Consider the following 20,198-nt stretch of genomic DNA (forward strand, 5'->3'; position numbering starts at 1 on the left):
CCACTCAGCCGGCCCTCTTCAGTTGTTCTTTACTGCTTACCCAATGATGGGCAATCTCTGTATCCTGGTATTTGAAGTCCTCAATCACATGGCACCAGAACAATGGACCACTGCACACTTCCATGTGCCTTCGAGTACAGTAGAGCTGAAGGGCCAAGGTAAAGTCTCATACCTGTTGTGTTGAATTAAATCTCATTGCAACAGTATCAACTAACCAAATCTCTGCTGTTGTCCATTTTTAGCCCCAAGTAACTAACCTTTTAAAAACTCTGATTGAGGGAGAAAAATGTTTTATGAGTATTCTCTCTCTTAAAAAAAAATTTATGGCAAGTGGAACATGTATATTTCTTAATTTTGTGTTTGTTCTATCTTTCAAAAGATGGCCTATTTCCTCCTCATTTAAAAAATATTTCTCAAGAACACACAGCAATAAACTTAACAGTAAGTCTAAAGCATGGTAATAAGGTTAGTAAATGCTTAATAAAACTGCCAGTTTGTTTACCTTCTGAAATCACATAAGAAAATAAAAGTATTATTACTTTTTATATGTGTAAATTTTGTACTTCTGAAAGATGCCAAATAAAGGACTGAAGTCCTTCATTTATGGCCCAGACAAATAAAATAAGACAATAAAACTGATCTCTGTCACAGTTAGTTATACCATTACGCATTCTATTTTATTTTAGGAATACTTTAGAGAAAGCAGTCTTCACATTTTAAGCCAAGAACTTTTTAATAAAAGTTTAAAAACAATGCAGTACATTTTAATTTAATATTTATAAAAACTATGGAAACAATTAGACTTACTTGTTTTCTGTTCACTTCTATTCTTAAAAGATTTCTAGTAATATCTTAGTACCAATTTTCTTTTTTTTTTAATTTTTAAAAAAGATTTAATTAGGGAATTGGGGTATGGAACAGCATTGGGGAATCAGGGAAGGGAAACAGACAAGTTGCTGGCCCTTTGTTCTTCAGTCTAGTTGTGGAGGATGTCGCTTCACTGGCCCATGTTGGTATTGTGATCATTGTGCTCTTCCTGGCTGAGGCAGATTGGTCGTCGGCCATTGGACGGACGCTCATGGCAGCTCACAGCAGCTCACCCCAGCTGCTGGGCCACTAAATGCTGGCTGCCTGCCACTTACGGCAGCCCACTGCAGCCCCACGGCAGCCTACGCAATCACCGGCAACTCACAGCAGCCCAGCTCCAGGTCGAGCTGTTGTTAACCATCGCAGTGTCACTGGCCCATGTGGAATCTGAACCGGTGGCCTTGCTGCTCAGAACTCACGCTCCCAAGCCAACTCTTAACCAATGCGCCACTCAGCCGGCCCGTGACCAATTTTCTAGACATAGCTTGCAGCTTACCAGTTTGCTTCCATTCAGTAATTATTAGGGTACTTCGATGCATTAAATAGAAATATATGACAGATTTTGATAGTTTATACAATTTACCTTAAATACTTTCTGATGATTGCCTAGTGACTATATTTATGTGTATTATATCTATATATGCGTTTTATGTAAATATTTATATATATTTTGTTTTAGAAAATATAGATTGAGTGAATGTTATATGTCTTGAATTATAGTATATGTTTTCCTTTTTCCTTGAATGACTCTTTTCAATTTGTTATATAAATCAGCTATACTAATCACAGTTACACTTAAAAACTGGTAGGTATTGCCTTTACACTGCTTCTCTGGATTGGGAGAAGTGGCAGAAGGGAGAGAAGTGACCAAGGTTCTAGAAACACAGAAAATGGTGAGGAAGCTCAGTGGCTGGGTCCAAAAGTTTCTTTAAAAACTGTAATCCAATGCAGTTCTCCTTGGCTTTGTATTTGCAATTATTTGAGGTTATGTAAATTTTTCCTTTGTTTAATATAGTGACTTATCTTTCCCATGCTCATATCCTCATATAAATGTATTGTCATAAAAAGAAATATATAAAAAGAAATAATTTGCTGCGGCTGCTTTCTCTGGAGTATAAATATATACCTAGAGTTGCCCATCTAGGGAGTAACTGAATGGAAATCAACTGCCATTTGTAGTCCTGTCCCTCAGAAACCTTTGCGTTTTCACTCCTTCCAGTGCATCTTGTTGCCTGTGGCATGCCTCTCCCAGTGAGTAGTCACACAGATCTCTTATCGTGCCTTAGTTTCCAGCTGCCTTAGTTTCTGAGGGATTATCGCATTTTTGAGTCTTTAGTTTCAGTCAGACCATCATAACCTCGAATTTGGTGAAAGTCAGTCCTGAACTTTTCTCTTGATGTGATAACAAAGAGAATACATTTGATACAATATGTCTTCCACAACAGAACTGAAGGCATGCATGATAGAAGAAAAGACTGGACACATCCTATTTTCAACATCAGCAAACTTAAATTCTGTGCTATTTGTCACAAGATATAAATGTTTTATTTATGTTACATCACTTTGTTCATTTTACATTATTTATTCCTCAGTACAACCCTGTGAGGAAGATATTCTTATTCTTATTGCTTATACATGAAGAAACTGAAGCTTTTAGAGAGGTTAATAATTTGCTCAAATAATTTGCTCAAGGCCACACAAATAAGAGAGTAGGAATCACACCTGTTTTATCAGCCTTCAGAGTTTTGGCCTTTAAGCAATGCATGACATTTATCCAGCCCTGGAGGTACTGAAAATCTAAGAGAGAAAAAAACCAGAAAATGAAAGAACATGGAACAATTAGTAAACAATTATACCCCATTGCATTAAATCATTGCATGGTAATAACGAGCTTTCTAGTTCATAATCCAGACTATGATTTTTTAGAATTATATATATTGGAGCAGTAAAGCACATCTAACCACCCTTTTAAGAAAAGTAATTTTAACAGTGAAATGTGAGCTTACTCTGGAACTGAATAGCTGAAAGTTACCTAGTGATTAATAATTTTAACTGCTCTTCATGAGTTTACTCCTCTATATCCTCCATTGTCTTTCTTCTCCTTAGCCTCACCTCTCTAGGTACCACCAACCACTCAGACCTTAGCACTTGACCTCTCAATTCTTTAGAAAGCTCATCCATTCAGCTCTCATTACTATTGCAGATGATCCTGTGTTAGATTCAATGTGACTATCTTCAAGAGAGAAGAAAAGCTCTTTCTTAAACTAGATGTGGACATTACTGCCTCATCCTGTATTTCTTGGTTTCTCCTCTTTCTCTTTCTTTCACATCTTAAGCTAACCCTTGACAAATGCTACCTCATTGAACTTTGCTATTGTATACCCAGAGAAGGCTTATCTACAGAGAATCTGGGCCCAATACAAGAATCCATGCTCTTATATCTTCAGATATCATCTGGCAATTGCATAATCCACTTTCCTTGATTCCATTCAGCCAGTTCCTGAACTTCACTTGGAATGTCTTTCCTTGACCATCCTTCAGATTGTCCCCTCAGACTGCTAGGAGACCATTATGTTCTCAGTCATGCCTTTTTCTTAAGTCTTATCAGCTTCATTTTTCTGTGAACTCCAATATTGTTTGCCTAGTTACGTTTTATGTCAGTTGAAAACTAACCATGATCCATTTTATTTTTGTTCAGAAGCTTGCACTAGGTTGCAGAAAGTTGAACCTGGATTCTAGTTAATGAGGATTTCCAGGGGGAATTAGTTTTCAGAGGAAAATACTTCTTCTCAACTTTGGTATCTGTTATATAGCTGTCCATAGGTTTAACCACTGGAGGGAAAAGGATAGAGATATTTTGAACCAATGATCCCATTTTTAGTAGAGAATTTATTTTATAATTTCCTGGGTAGGCAAAGTTACTTAAAGTTAGAAATTGAAAACTAGACACCCAGTGTCCTCCTTCTGTTTTACTTTCAGGCAAATACCCCAATCACTGGATTCATTCTGACATCAGTCTGTGGGATGAGTATTTATTATGCACATAAAACATAAAACATGAAGTAGCGCATATGATTAAAACAAGACTTTATACCTCAAACTGTAAAATTTGCAAAAGTAATGGGAAAGAAAACATTTACAGGTATCAGTATCAAGCTTTGCTATTTCAGTATATATCTATTTAAAATTACTATTCTAAGAAAGACCAATTACAGTAAGATACAATTAAAAGTGAAAAGATGGTAGTAGCACCTCTCTTTGAAGCGAAAAAAAAAAAAAGTCCTCTGGTCCAACTAGGGAGTGGTAACTTCGAAAAATTGGTGTTTGTGAAAGAAATAAAATTGTCATGAATAAAGGAGAAAAGGCATATTTGTCAAAAAAGAGACTCCTACTGGATGAACTGTCTGAGCATGTCACATCTTGTCTGGGAGCGCTAATGACCAGTAGTGTTGAAGGAATAGGTTTTTATCAGATCATTACAGCAGTGCTAGTTACAGCTGCCACAAGATGTAATGGCTAGTTCAAATAAAGGGCCAAAACACTTCAGGTGAAACATGACTCAATCCAATCACCTTTTCCCTGATTGGGAAAGGGAAGCCAAGGCAGTTTTACATAGAAAGCACTGAGGGTGAGCCCTAGGGTAAGAACACAGAAACTGCTTTTGGTCCTCAGGAAATGAGGACTGAAGAGTTACCTTGCTCAGCCTTGCTCTACTATCCAATATACAGCAGATCCTCAAGTTAGGGCTTTTTGTTCAACATCATTTCATTATAACTCGATGAGATGCCACAGGAACTTAACTCTTATTTATATCAATTAGCCTATGGTAAAACTGGCTCCTTATACGTTGTTTCACTTACAGTTAGTTGTAGGACCATCCAGGGTGTTAAGTGAGAGCTTCCTGTCCTCATCTTACTGAAGCATTCTGAAAGAGTAAGAAGAAAAAATTAAATCAGTAAATTAAATGAGGCTAGATGAAAGGTGTTATTGATCCTGAATTAAATAAAATTTTTTATTGCTCCTTAGAAGAAAGACAAAAACCACAGTTTAGGTTTCTCAAGAATGTCAGGAAGACAATAGGTAATTGTCCCATTCTAAGATGCCAGAGGTCAAGTTTAATGCCTGGGTATATTGAAAGAGCATTGTTTTTTCTCAATTATTACTTCATCCCAGATATTGATGTGTCTAAAACTCATATACTAATTTAACCTGAGGGTTGTCTGGAAATGCTCCTTTTGAAAAAAACCTCAAGGGGGGTGACTGGTTAGCTCAGTTGTTTGGAGCATGGTAGTAATAACACCAAGGTTGCTGGTTCGATCCCTGCATGGGCCTTGTAAGCTGTGCCCTCCTTAAAAAATCAAAACAAAACAAAACAAAAACCCAGCAAGGGCTATCATTAGAATGGATAATAAATATTTTTTAAACTGCCCCTTAACAGTTAATTTTAAGATATTTTCCTGTAGTTACAAAAAAATCATAAAAGTTTAAAATGGGGCTGTGCCTAGTTCACGATCCAACTCATAAGTGTTCAGCAGATGTTAGTGTCTTTTCATTCAAAAAGAATTAAAATCCTTCATTCCAATTATAAAGCACATCAATTATAGAAATTTGGAAATTTGTAAAAAGCATGAAGGAGAAAACAAATCACTTTATAATTCCACTATTCAAAGATAAACACTTAATACACTGCTTATTCATTTTCTTAACATTATAAATATTTCACACACATACACAGAAAAAAATCATCTAGCAAACTTCTCTTTATGATTTCACCAATAGTAGATTTTAGAGCTAGCAGTGATCCATTAAAGAAATACAGATCTACTAGTAACTTTTTCCAGAAAGCCACAGCTGCAAACTTGTGGGCATTAAACACCTAGATTTATCAGATACTGTATACGTGAAGAGCATTGCGACAGAGTAGTTGCAATCTTTAAAAATTAGGTTCTACTTCTGGCAAAGGTAGCTACTATAGAGCAAACTGTTCCACAGATAACAATGATAAACTATGGACAAAATATCAAAAACAACTATGTGAAGGCATGGGAATATGACCAAAAGCAATCAAAAACTGGAGGGGCGTGGAAAATTTGATAAAGTTAATGTTACTAAGTGAGTTTCCTGTTTTTGTGGGTTTTTCAGCCAGCCAGTGCCTTGCTGGGTGACTAAAATATGGAAATGTGCAGTCTCACTGGCTTAAACAACTATAGTTCAATTAGCCTAAAAATTATGGCTAAGTAGACACAGATGAACAAAAAGCTGATAGGACAAACAGAAAACAAATTGTAAGGCAGTAACATTCAATAGCACCAAAGTAATGGTTATATTAAGTATAAATTGGTTAAAAACGCTAGCTAAAAGACAAAAATTTTCAGAATAGATAACACACAAGGCCATCTAAAAGAGATTTACTTTAAAGACATAGGTTGAAAGTAAAAAGATAGGACATTATATAAACTTTACAAACAATAGTCAAAGAAGGCTGAAGTGGCTATATTAGTATCTGCTAAAATAGACTTCAAGATAAAGGAAACTAACAAAGATAGGGATCATTCATAAGAAGAAGAAGATCAATTCATGAAGAAGACATAACAATAATAAAAGGCCTGCAAAATACAAGGAGTAAAAATTCACAAATGAAGGAACTGACAGTTCTGCAACCATAGTAGATTTAACACCCTTCTCCCAGCAATTGAGAACCGAGAAAAAAGTCAGTAAAGATCTAGATCTGAACACTACCAATTGCTTTGATCTAATTAACATGTATGGAACATTATACGGCACTGGAGATGATGCAGATAGTGGGGATGCCATGCTTGAAATATAGACACTAGAAGGCAGTTTGTGGGTAAGTCTTCCCATAGTCAGAAATGCAAAATTCTAAAAGAGAAATTGTAGGGGAAAGAGTACTTTAGAAGTCTCCCAGGCAATAAATAAAAATATTATGTTTTATTTCTGGATTCCATTGTGGAACTGTCATTTTTTTAAAGATTCATAAATTCGTAAAATTTAAAAATTTATAATATGTTGTGATTTTTTTCTCAGCCCAAATAAACATTCACTTTCTTACTGAATATTTAAATTTAGAATTTCACATTGTTTTAAAGAGGATCTCCAAAATTGTATAAGCTTCAGGCTGTACAAAAATTCGACCCACCCCCGCTTAAGTTGTAGGAGAAAGTGGGGGAGAAGGAAGTGGAATTGATCAAGGGTAGGGTATAGATGCTGCTTAATTCTAGTCTATATATAAAAAATATATATAATGGGGTTTAAAATGTCAATGTCTAGATGCAGAATAAAAATAAAATGTATAATTTCTAAGCTGCTAGAACAAGAAAGAAAGCAAGTTTGTTAATTCCACAAAAGACAAGAAGTTTTTAAAAAGCAGTAGAGAATATAAAATAAAATGGCAGGAATAAATATAATTACAAAAAATAAATAAGTTAAATCCCCCCCCCAATAAAATATAACCCTTATCTATTTGGGCTTTTTTTTTAATCCAGCTATATGCTTTTTAAAAGAGAGAAGTAAGATAGACTTTTAAATTATGTTGGAACTCACTCAGCATCAGAACCACATAGAAAGTTAATATCAGAACATTCTAGAGAAGTCACTACATTAGATTTGGGGTAGGCTTTGGGATAAAGGGCTTGCTTTTTTTTTTTTAGGACCCTAACAATTAAGCAGAGATGTTTGGCATATCTGGGCAGTGACACTTTTGATTGTTTCTGGAGAAAGAAATGGGGTCCTGAGGAACAGAGTAAAAGGAACATTTACTTCTACTCTTCACCAAAAGTATTTTGTGTACTTTTGAACTTACTTCCTTCACTTCTTTGTTGTTGTTTTTTAACCAATTGAAAAATTCTCTACCAATTGTATAATATCAATTGACTTGTTCACTCAATTAATTAATCTGCTTAATAAAACATTTGGGGGAAGTCATCACACATATACAAATACATGATTTATGAGGCAGGTACAAGTTAGCGGAGGAAAGAATGATCTTTTGAATAAATGATTCTAAATTGTGTATCTGTATGGGAGAAAATGAACCCATTCCCCTTCCTCACATTATATACAAAATTAACTCAAAATGGGTCAAGAGCTAATGTGAAAGGTAAAACAATAAAACTCCCGGAAAAAAAACAGGAGAATATCTTCTTGACCTTAAGGTAGGCAATGTTTTCTTAAATATAAAAACCATGAGAGAAGAGGCTGATAAAATAGGCTTCATTAAAATTAAGAACTTTAGTTTATCAAAAGGTACCTTTAATAAAATGAGAAAACAATCCACTGAATAGAAGAAAAACAACTATTGACAAAGAAGTTATATCCTAACATATAAGGCACTTTTTCAATAAGAAAAAGACAACTCAATGTTTTGAAAAATGGGCAAAAGGCTTGAATAGACACTTCAAAAACATAGATATCTAAATGCTCAACGAACATATGAAGAAGTATTCATTATCATTATTTATGAGGAAAATGCAAAGGAAAACCATAATCAGATATCACGACACAGTAAAGTTTTGAAAATCATACGCTACTACTCTTATACATTGCTGGTGGGGTGTAAATTGGTAAAAACCCTCTACTCCTATCTTTTCTATCTCCCCTGCACCCACTAGCAAATTCTCATCCTCCACAAAATTCCTTTGCTCGTCACAAGGTGATAGTTTTTTTTTTTATTAGTTTCAGGTGTACAAAACAGTGCAATAGTTATACTTTTCACCCCTCACAAAATGACAACACCCTACCCCAATCCTCTGCCCTCCCATATCATACATATCTATTATAATTCCATTGACTCCACTCCCCACATTATACTCCACATCCTGTGACTATATATATATATATATATATATATATATATATATATATAAAATTATAGTTGACATACAATATTATTCAACTTCAGCTTCAGGTGTACAGTGCAGTGGTTAAGCCTCTACACCGTCCATGAAGTGGTCGCCCTAAGAAGAAATGTGTCCGTCTGACACCCTACAAAATATTTACAACATTATTGATTATATTCTCCAAATGTCATTCATATCCCTGTGGCAATATTGTAGTTACCAATTTATGCTGTCTAATCCCTTCCCCTTCTCCCTCATCCCCACCCCCCTCCCATCTAGCAACCATCAGTTTTTCCTCTGTGTCTCTGAGACTATTTCTGTTTACATTGCTCATTTATTCAGTTCTTTAGATTCCACGTATAAGTGAGATCATATGGTATTTGTCTTTCTCTGACTGACTTATTTCACTATCATAATGTTCTCTAGTTCCATCCACATCATTGTAAATGGTACCATTTCCTTCTTCTTTATAGCTGAGTAATACTCCATTGTGTAAATGTACCACAGTTTCTTAATCCAGTCGCCTACCGATGGGCATTTCGATTGTTTCCAAGTCTTGGCTATTGTAAATAGCGCTGCAATAAACGTAGGGGTGCATGTATTTTTTCGAATTAGTGTCTTGGGTTTTTCTGGATGGATACGTAAGAGTGGAATTGGTGGGTCATAAGGTAGTTCTGTTTCCAGTTTTTTGAGATACCTCCATGCTGATTTCCATACTAGCTGCACCAATTTGCAATCTCATCAACAGTGCACCAGGGTTCCCTTTTCCCCGCAACCTCATCAGCACTTGTTGTTTGTTGATTTATTGATGATAGCCATTCTGACCAGAATGATGTGGTATCTCATTGTGGTTTTTATTTGCATTTCTCTAATGATTAGTGAGATTGAGCATTTTTTTCATATGCCTGTTGGCCATCTGTATGTCCTCTTTAGAAAAATGTCTCTTCATATCCTCTGCCCATTTTTTAATTGGGTTGTTTGTTTTTTTGGTGTTGAGTTGAATGATAGTGATAGATTTTTTTTCACACAAAGTTTTTCCTTTATAGTTCAACTGGCAAATATGAAACACATAATCACAAGTCAGTGTATAAATCTGTACCAGCCTCCTTCCTTATCTATTCACCTTACTTTTACTTTCTGTATGTTCCTTGATTCCTAATTATAAGACCAAGGGACCTGAGTTTCCTCACTTATTAGTGGAAGGAGCCTTAATCTATAATACTCAGTTTAAAAGACAAAGAATCTGTGCATTGATGAGTAAATTAGTAGGAGATGAGACAGGGGGATAGTGCCTCAAAGACAGAACACTTAAAATCTGTATTACCTTAAGGTGCTTTGTATCACTCTATAAGTCAAGAATGAATTTAGCATGATTATGTTCAGAAAAAAACTAATGACCAGGATATTTAAGAAAGTGAAGTTATTCTCACATTTTAAGCATGACAGGGGAATGACCCTCCTCTTTTGTCTGAGTGCCACTTTTATTCTATCTCATCATATAGTAATGTATTTTCTTTCTTCTATTGTAGATGCCCAGAGCAGCAAATGGAAAAAAAATTCCACTTCTTTTTTCTCTTTCTCTGCAGTCATCACACATTGAAATCACTGTTTTCTATGGCCAGAGATTTCCCTCTAGCCTCTCTTCAAATATCACCTGTGCTCTTCCAACCTTTTCTCTCCACAGCACTCCTATAGTCAAATCAGAGCTTTCAGGAGCTAGTGTAACCTCTTGGTCTCAGTGCTTTCAAAATTTACTTTCAGGAAAAGAAATTGATGGAGAACTCACTTTTTTCCCCACAGGTAACTGCTTTGAGAAATTATCTTTTAAAATGCAAACAAATTAATTTCTAATGGTGGAATTTTAAGGCCTGACAAATTGGTAGAGGAATTGAGGTTGGTGATTTAGGCTAGTAACCTTTTCTCTGCTCCTTATAACTGTAATACCTGATCTCTTTCCCAGTAAAGCTAGTTCTGTTTTCAGCAGACTACAAAGTATAGCTATCTGATCTGCCCTTAATCCCATGTAACTTTGATCTACTTTCTTTCAGACATATCTCCTCAAAAAGCCAGAAGGAACAGGCAAAAAGTTGAAAAGAGTTGTTTTGTCTTTCTTTTTTTTTTTCCCCTCCCAGACTGAAATGACCTAAGTTGCAAGGACTGGGTGATCTCAGTTTCTCTAAAAAGTACAAAGTCTTGTTTTTCATGGTTGGCGGTAAACAAAGAACAGAATGCATCATTGGTAACACTTACCTAGAACAACCCTTCAGTTTCTGACCTATTGCCCTATTGCCCAAATTAATGGCAGCTTACAATGGACCTGTCTATGGGTGGGGACCCTGAATATAATAAAATTTCAGCATTCACAACGTCTGAAAAAAACATTAGCAGCTAAACAAGGTCCAACTATTGCTGCGTTTGCACTGAGCATGAGGAATGTTTCTACTGTCAAATGCAAAGAGACATAATTTCAATGGTTTATAGCAGGTGGTGTCCAAAAGTTACAAACCTGTAGCTTTAGCTGCCGTTCAAGTCAGTTTAAAGTACAGTTTAAAGTCAGTGTATGGAAGATCTATAATCCAAAGAAATCAATAATATTACAGTATGTGTAATGTTAATATGTTGCTATTATTTGAAATACTATTACAGTAAGTAATCAATGCAAAAAACTCAGAAAGAGATGGTGGGCTCGATTCTTTTTGGTGCAGAAATTGTGCCCTAGTAAAAGACAAGTATAGAACTCTTTGATATTCTCATTTAATTCAAACTCTGCTTCCTTGGACTTTTTGTATAAACAGTAAATTACCAAATAAACACGGGTGATATGGGGTTAACAGTAGCATCTTATACCTTAATCAAAACTAGGCAGCCCCAAAAGACTTATAAAATCTGCCCTCAATTTAAATCTTTGATATAGCTTTTTGTTTTTACATAGATACTGGAAATTTGGTATGTACAAGGAAAGAATGAATTTATCCAGGGAACTGGTGCCTATGGCCTAAGCAACTAGCTTGACAAAATTACTGAATATACAAATAATAGTAATTGCAGTTGCCATATATATTACTGTGTTAGGAATGGCTTTAAGCCCTTGATGTATATTAACTTATTTAATACTTGCAAATCTTATAAGGTAATTATTGTTCCCAATTTATAGAGGACAAATCTAAGGAAAAATGAGGTAAAATTGTTCTTAACATTACATAGTTAGGAACTGCCAGAATTTGAACGTAGGCACTTGGGCTTTGAAGCAACATCCATGGACACCTGAGTCCATCAATTAGTGAATCAGTTATTCAGACTTTAATAAAATATTTATCAAATATATACTATGTAGCGCTGTGATTGGCTCTAATACATAAATGCATTAAACCAGATATGGTACCTGCTCTTATAGAATGTAAGATCTAGCAGTGAACACCAACCTTAATTAAGTAATTACACAAACAATTGTAAAATTGCAATGTGATAGGTGAAGAAAGGAGGGATGTATAATGCTATAAGAGTAAATCAAGGAGACTGGGGAAACTTGGGCTGAGGAACTGACCTCGTATGCACTAGACATGAAGGATAGGCGGGCTTGAACTAGATAAAGAGGAAAAGAGATTTCAAAGCAGAGGAAAGACCACATACAAATCCTCTGTGGGGGGTGGGAACGGGAAGAGTATGAGTAATTAAAGGAAGGCCAGTGAGGTGGGATCACAGAGAGCAAGAAAAAGAGGAGTGAGAGACAGTGCTCAAAAGGTTGGGAGGTCCAGACCTTGCAGGGGTTTTGTAGACTGTGTTACGTCTTTGCTTTATCTTTTCCAAGCACTAAAAAATATTAAATGGGGGCAGTTGTGTTGGTGGAATTACATGAATAGAGATGTTTTAAAAGGATCAGTGTAACTTTAATATTGACAATGGAATAAAATAGGGCCAATGGATATGAATAAATGAGGGAGAAGATTTTTGTAGTGGTTCAGGTGAGAGATGAAGGTAGCCTGGACTGGACTGATGGTAGTGATAAAGAGAAGTGGATAGAATCAAGCTATAGTAGGCAGAAAAGCCAATGGGACTCTCTTACAAAATGTTCTAACCCTATTAGGTCAGGCACACCTATTTTGTTCTTTTGACAGATAAAAGTAGCCACCAATTTTTGCGATAAGCTAAAGGGGGTGGTTAATTTGACCTAGCCTTGCTACAAAGTTACAATGAAAGCAAGTCTCAGACAAATTCTGTCATATAAATAGATATTTTAAAAGTAAAGTGATGAGCAAGGAGACTTACATAAAATAGTTCATTCAATCTCTTCTATCAACCCAATTAAGTCCCAGCTCTCTGTCCTTTCATGTACTATGATGTATTAGTTATCTCTTGCTGTACAACAAATCAGCCCCAAATTTAGTGACTAAAACAACAATAAATGTTTATTATCTCACAGCTTCTATAGATCATGGATAGGTCAAGTTGTCTGGGTAATCTTGATTCGGGGTCTCTTGTGAGTTAAGATGATGGCTAGTGCTTGACTGGGGCTGGAGGACCTGCTTCCAAGATGGCTTGCTCACATGGCTGGCAAGTTAATGTTGACTATTGGCAGGAGACCTCAGTTCCTCCCCAGATGGAGCTCTGCACAAGGTTGCTTGAACAGCTTCACAACATCGTAGCTATCTTCCTCCACAAGAGATAATTCAAGAGAGAACAAGGCAAAGTCTGCAACGTCTTTTAAGAGTTATCCTTGGAGGTCATGTATCTTCATTTCCAGCATATCTTATTGGTTACACACGTCATCTCTATTCAGTTTGGAAGGGAAAAATAATGAAGAGAAAAATACTAAGGAACTTTGGTATTAAGGTCATTGAGGGCCAATTTGCAAACTGGCTACCATATGACTACAGCATGCATGAAAAGTTTACTTAAGGCAGATGCAGCAATATTTAGAGGCAGACATCAGGCAACCAGAATGTACTGAATCAATAGCTGGATATAAGACATTTTAGGGATCAAACCTTGGTGCCTTTCCTAAGCATACAGATTACAGTGTGTGCTAGATTTTTATACCCTATTCTGCAAAAGTGGAATGCCTAAAATATTTTAGCAAATCCCCATATGTTGAACAACACTAATGTCACCAATGAAAACCCATTGCTAATATTCATATCTTAATTAGCAGAATTTTGGTGTTGTTCAAGATAAACATGACTAAAGAACTTGTCAGAGCTTCCTCTGGAGTGTGGCTTTTTGATTAAATATGAGCTGACCTTAACTGGGAGTGTGAATTCCTAATTATGGCAAGCAGCAGCACTTATGATGTAGCCCAAATTAACACACATATATATTCACACATAATATCACATTATCTATACTCAATTATTTTAAAATAAATTACAGACATTATAATACCATCCATGATATAGAAGGTGCAACCTATGAAAAAAGTAACTATCCTGGCAAATGATAATGATAGTAACTATGCAGAGAAAACATGCTAAGAAACCACAGACATTACCAAACCCTATATAAATGAAGTTTTTTCCTATGCTGTACATACATACCCATGATACAGTTTAATTTGTTAATTAGGCATAGTAAGAGATTAACAAGAATAACTAATAATAAAATAGAACAATTATAATATTATACTGTAATAAAAGTTGTGTAAATGGGGTCTTTCTCTCTCAAAATATCTAATTGTACTGCCCTTACCTTTTCACTCAAAGGAAGCACTTTATGGCTTTTCTTTGGCATATCCGAATTGATGGAATCACTACTCTTGAGCTTTGGGGCCATTATTCAGTAAAATAAGGGTTACCTAAATACAAGCAACACTGTATGTACCTGAACAGTAGATCTGAGAGCCCAGATGGCTGCTGAGTGATGGCTAATGGGTGGGTGGTGTATGCAGTGTGGAGATGCTGAATCAGGGATGGTTCACATCTCAGCCTGGGTGTAGCAGGGCAGCGGGAGATTTTATCACACTACTTAGAACAACTCACAATTTAAAACTTAAGAATTGTTAATTTCCGGGATTTTTCATTCACTGTTTTGGGAACTCAGTCGATTGCAAGTAACTGAAACTCTGGAAAGAGAAACTACAAATAAGAGGGGACTACTGTACATATCAGAAAAAGGGAAGAGGTTGAAAATATTAGCAAACATTGGTAATGTTAGCTGCAATAGCAGTCTTACACTGTCTGAGAGAGGCTAATATTTTAGTATCCATAAGGATCATTTTATAAGAAAATTTCACTCTTGGGACAAACTCTCTGGACTGATCTCATCCTAGGACAGGAATTAATTTTAAGCGCCTGTGTTTATTATGCAATTTGGATGGAAGTAAATTTAGTTAACTATAAACAGAGAGAGTCAGCAGCTAAAGTGGAACCTGGCAAGACTAATAGTCTCTTCAGTCATAAGATAAATAATAAAGAACAGATCACATTTGAGAGAGCTGTGAAAATGTATGTAAAATTTTTTTCCAGGGGATTCCTTGAAAATGTGGTTGTAAAATTTAAAAACAAAAATATATAAATAAAAGTGAACTTGGCCTGAATTTATCTTAACATTTGAACATTTACTACTTTAAAGAAAAAAGAGTGAAATTACCATAAAATAAGTACACCTCATACACTTATTTCTATGGTATTCTACAAGAAGAAAAATGTTTCATATGAAAAACATTCCATATTATTGATTTACAAGACAATGAATAGCAGAACCTAAAAAAGTCAGTGAAAACAAAAAGCGAAAGAAGATACGCATTTTCTTGCTTTCCAGAACCTTGAAGACAAACATAATTTTTTTGGTGTATTGTTCTAGAAAATTTTATCATGTGATAGATTCATGTAGTGATCACCACAATTAGGGTAAAGAATCATTCCATCGTCCAAAGTAACTTCCTCATGCTACCCCTTCACAGTCACACCCTCTCCAACTCTGACCCTCTGACACCCACTAATCTATTCTCTATCACTATAATTTGCCATTTTAAGAATGTTATATAAATGGAATCATACCGTATGTAACCTTTTGAGATTGGCTTTTCAATCAGCATAATGACCTTGAGATTCATGCAAGCTGTTGTGTGTATCAGGTTTGTTCCTTTTTATTACCGAGTAGTATTTCATTATATGGATATACCACAGTTTATCCATTCACCCCTTGGAGAATATCTGGGTGGTTTTAAGTTTTTGGCTATCACAAATAAAGCTGATATGAACATTTATGCATAGATTTTTGTGTGAATGTATGTTCTCATTTCTCTAGAGTAAATATCCAGTAGTTGGATTACTGGATCTTATAGGAAGGGTATGTTCAACTTTACAAAAAACTGTCACATTGTTTTCTGGTGTGGCCGTATCAATTTTTATTTCCATCAGCAAAGTATGAGAGATACAGTTGCTCTGCATCTTGTCAGCACTTAGTATCATCAGTATGTTAGCCATTTATTTTAGCCATTCTAACAGGTGTGTAGTGGTATCTCAATGTGATGTTAATTTGCATTTTCCTAATGGCCAATGATATTGAACTATAATGATGTCTTATTCTTACATAGTGTTTTGCATTTTCACAAATACTTTTTTAAACATCTCAATTAATTCTCACAGTATAGTGAGATGTATTTCAAGTGATAAAAGGCTGATATTATGTTAAATCTGGAAAAGACAGCCAAATGTAACCAATGCAGAATCAAAACAATTTAAAACTCAAAAGGAACATGACAGTAATTTAGCTCAACTTTCCTGTTTTACAGAGAACTGAGTCTCAGAGAGGTTAAGTAACTTCTCACACAGCTGGAATTATATCAAAAACCACATTTCTGATGCTTGGATTTATTCTATAATGTCCAATCAAGTCGGTGACAATTCATGCTTGAATCCTTCAAGTGACTGGAAATTCATTCTTTTTGTCCAGTTCTAATAGGAAGCGTTCCCTGACATTGAGCTGAAATGGCCCATAAACAAGTAAGCAAGTCTGTAAGTGTTTTGACATTGAGCTGAAATGGCTTACGATAGCTCCTGCCAATGGGTCTAGTTTCATTCTCTGAGACTTTCCTGAGGAAGTGTGGTCCCTTTTCCACATGACAGTACTTTAGATACTTGAAGACAGCCATCATGCTCTTACAAATATACTGCAGACTAAACATTCACATTTTCCTCCAACCATTCCTTAGATGAGCTTCTTTACCGTCCTTCTTGCTTGTATGTAAAGTAGTCCCAGATTTCTTATGATACAAAATACTGAACAAAATATTTCTAGTAACACAGCCAGAGTAAATGCATTTTCTAACTACATAATCTATGCAGTAAATAAATTTCCTTGCATTTTGCTTAGTGTATTTCCTAACATGATGAAAAAACATTTGTAAATGTATTTTTAAAACTTTAAGCTGAATATTTTAAAATTTTGTTTATTTTTTGGACGTGTTACATGCATATGGCCCAAAATTCAAAATGTCCAAGAAGGTTTACAGTGAAAAGTCATGATCCTTAGCCTTCTAGTTGAAAATATAATATAATATAATATAATAATATAATATAATATAACATGATGTAATTTTATATAATTTGATATAATATAATAAATATAATATAGCAGGCACCCTCTTTTTAAGACACAATTTTGATTATTATGACATGCCATCATATGACTGTACATATGTTTTTAATCATTCATTTAAACATTTTTTGCTATTATAAATAACGCTATTATGGACTTCCTTATGTGTATTTTATGTATATATTTTAGATTATTTTTAAAAGTAGAGTCCTAGAAGAAAATGGATGCATTGCATAGTATGACTTGCATATAATATCTTTCCACAAAATTACCATTTTATGTTTGCACCAGCAGTACGTTAAGTGCTCATTTTACCACACCTTTGCAAGCATGAGATACTGTTTTGATTTTTTTCAAATTTGTTGTCTTGATTAGCTTACAAACAAGAGTGGCTTTTAAAAATGTTTTCAGGGCCGGCCGAGTGATGCGATGGTTAAGAACTGGCTTGGGATGCCAGAGGGCGCCGGTTCGGATCCCCCATATGAGGGCCAGTGACACTGCCCTCCACAGCTAAGATGCTGAACAACAGCTCAACCTGGAGCTGGGCTGCCATGAGTTGCCGGCCGCGGCATAGGCTGCAGCCCCTGTGGCAGTGGGTTGCCATGGGCTACCATATGTAGCCAGCAGCCAGCAGCCAGCAGCCAGCGTGAGCGGCCAGCAGCCGCAGTGAGCGGCCGTCCAGAAGCTGGCGACCGATGTGCCTTGCCCAGGAAGAGCGCAATGATGGTGCCAACTTGGGCCAGTGAAGCAACGTCCTCCACAACTAGACTGAAGAACAAAATGACAGCAACTTGTCTGTTCCCATCCCCCAAATCCCCCAATAAAAATCTTTAAAAAAAATGTTTTCATATCTCTATTAGCAATTTGTATTTCTTCCTTTGGGTGTTTAAATCCTTGTTAATTTTTAGAAAATCAATTGTATGAGCTAGAATATCAGCCCACTGTTATATTCTTGGCAAGTATTATTTTTTTTCAGCTAATTAAACTTTTAAAGGTGTTTTACATATGCTAGTGCCAGTCCATTGCAAACAATTAAATGCAGTTAATTGTTTTTTTTAACTAAATATAAGGACTTACAATGAATATTTTTGCTGTAATATATTTGCTCTCTTTACAAGTCTGTTTTACTCACTAGGTTTTGAACTCCTGCAACCCAAAGACAATACCTTAATCATCTTTCTAAAGCCTAACATAGACATTTACACAGCCTAGATGTTCCATAAATTTGTGACACCAAAATAAGTGAACAAACTTAAAAATCCCTTTAGTTTGTTGGACTCTGCTGAAATGATTAGAATCCCCAAATTTTATGATACTAACAATGACTATCAAGACTTTAGCCCAAAGTCAACATCAAGCTGTTCTAAGGTTTGTAAAACACCTTACCCTTTCCAACTTTGAATCAGGTAAAAATTTGATAAATGTGGGTTCTATATATTCTCTAAGACAATGAAATACAGTGTTGACTCTGTGAGGGACTGTGGTTCTACACTAAAAACCTTTGCAGAGGTGACTGCCATCCAGGAATCAGCCTATCATCTAGCCCTTTTTCCTCTCCCACTTAGTCTTAAGTATTATATATGATGAAACATGTCAATACGGGCTGGGCATAGATAAATATTGTCTACTACATTTCATTAGTGTACTAGCCTAGTAACCCTGACAGGAAGAAAATAAAATTAGGCCAGTAAATTCCGGTTGGTAAACCCATACTGTATTTGAGTGATTACTGCTTTCTCTTATGGATACTCCCAGAGCACCCTTTTTATAATTCCTTTTAGATTATTGCCTGGGATCAATGTGGTCCTGGTAGGGGATTAGAAGCGTGAGGGACCCGCAATTGAATGAATCAAGTCCCCAGTCAAGTAGATATTGAAAGGAGGTTTGCCAAGTGATACGGATTCCCTTCCATATCACTGGAACCACTGTGGTTGTCCATGATCCTTTCTTTCTTTCTGAAGGTTTGAGACTGCAGGGAATATTGAAAAAGTCCTTTTTCTCATGAGTAGTTTAGATAGAATTGAGTCAAGTACCAGCACACAGACAGTTGTTACTCTTGCTACAGATCAAGCAGGTTGGGAGTGGCAAGCATTTGTCAATCAAACAAACTCACTCTGATGACATGAAACACGATATTCATATACAACTTTGAATATTGGATTGGCTGCCTGCCACATGATTTCCTCGTTCTAGCAATGCACAGTAACCCTGTGAGGTCTCTTTTAAGCTGACAATCTCTGTCAAAGCAGAGACTACGTAGTCTGTAATTGGCTAACTCCACTCTGGTTTGCATATTTCCTCAAAGGAGCCCCTCAGACCTTCTCCACCATCCACCACCCGTTTCACAGTCCCCTATTCCTTCCAACCCAGGAAAACCTAGAGATATTACTAGATCCCCTTTAAACTCTCTGTATTAACTTCATAGGGCTACTGTGACAAATTACCACAAACTGGTGGCTTAAAACAATAGACAATTTTATTCTTACAGTTCTGAGGCCAGATCTAAAATCAAGGTGTCAGCAGGGCTGTACTTCCTCTGAAAGACCTGGGGGAGAATCTGTTTTTTTGACTCTTCTAGTTTCTGGTAGCTGTCAGCATTCATTCGCTTATTGCCACATTACTCCAGTCTTAGCCTCTGTGGTCACATTGCCTCTTCTTCTCTGTGTCTTCTCTTCTGTCACATAAGGATATTTGTCATTGGATTTACAGCCCAGCAGACAATCCAGGATGACTGATCTCAACTCAAGAGCCTTAGCTTATTTTTATCTGTAAAGACCTTTGTTCCAAATAAAGTAACATTCACAGGTTCCAGGGATTGGGACATGGATATATCTTTTTGGGGTGTCATCATTCAACCCATTACATCTTGCTTAAGGACACAATATTTTCCTTCTTTCAAGCTTTACCTCTTGAAGCTTTGAAAAAAATCAAGAAACATCT

General features: G+C 35.9%; 1 long non-coding RNA gene across 1 annotated transcript in view; it reads right to left on the reverse strand.

Annotated features, from left to right (window-relative positions):
• Positions 1–2,438: 2,438 nt before the first annotated feature.
• The window catches only part of LOC109381990 (uncharacterized), a 37,131-nt gene continuing 19,371 nt past the window's right edge, over positions 2,439–20,198 (reverse strand). The window contains exons 2-3 of the long non-coding RNA XR_002123855.1: positions 4,728–4,792; positions 2,439–2,664 (exon numbers count right to left, since the gene is read on the reverse strand). This is a non-coding gene — a long non-coding RNA (uncharacterized LOC109381990). The remainder of the gene's footprint in view (positions 2,665–4,727; positions 4,793–20,198) is intronic.

Source organism: Hipposideros armiger, unplaced genomic scaffold (assembly GCF_001890085.2).
Source record: "Hipposideros armiger isolate ML-2016 unplaced genomic scaffold, ASM189008v1 scaffold_57, whole genome shotgun sequence".
In the NCBI taxonomy this organism is placed as follows: Eukaryota; Metazoa; Chordata; class Mammalia; order Chiroptera; family Hipposideridae; genus Hipposideros; species Hipposideros armiger.